The sequence below is a fragment of the Anoplopoma fimbria genome, unplaced genomic scaffold (assembly GCF_027596085.1).
Source record: "Anoplopoma fimbria isolate UVic2021 breed Golden Eagle Sablefish unplaced genomic scaffold, Afim_UVic_2022 Un_contig_7291_pilon_pilon, whole genome shotgun sequence".
Taxonomy (NCBI): Eukaryota; Metazoa; Chordata; class Actinopteri; order Perciformes; family Anoplopomatidae; genus Anoplopoma; species Anoplopoma fimbria.
In genome coordinates this window covers 1-446 of record NW_026551216.1, presented here as the reverse complement: position 1 = coordinate 446, position 446 = coordinate 1, and the positions used below count along the sequence as shown (strand labels likewise).

At 42.2% G+C, this 446-nt stretch overlaps 1 non-coding gene across 1 annotated transcript; it reads left to right on the top strand.

The window, feature by feature from the left end:
* The first annotated feature begins 35 nt into the window (after positions 1-35).
* trnak-uuu (transfer RNA lysine (anticodon UUU)) lies at positions 36-109 on the top strand. Its single transcript has one exon. It is a non-coding gene; the product is annotated as a tRNA-Lys (tRNA).
* Positions 110-446: the final 337 nt, after the last annotated feature.

Here is a 446-nt window from a genome sequence, read left to right as displayed (position 1 = left end):
AACGATATTTGCCAATTCAATCTGTCTTTATGTGTGCATTGGTGGTATAGTGGTAAGCATAGTTGCTTTTTGTTAGCAGTTGACCTGGGTTCGATTCCCAGCCAATGCAATTGTAGTAGCTTGGTGTCATGTGGTGGCTGCCCTGTTTGTACCATTTAGGGTAAATGTCTTGAATAACAAAGCGCTTCCAGAGTGGAATGTTGCAGTGCTTGACCAGACACAATGTGTTCTGGACGTTCGAAGTTGTGTCTTGTGAAACAGACATTTGATTGACCTCCATTGACAACGATGTATCTGGGCTACAGGACTTCAATGACTGACTTATCTCCACGTCACTTTGAGTTCTACTGTAAAGATGGGAACAACAGGACAGTTATATTCATTCTGCTCGTAGAATTTTGCACCAAGCACCTCCTTATTGACAAAGTTTCACTGAGACTTGAACT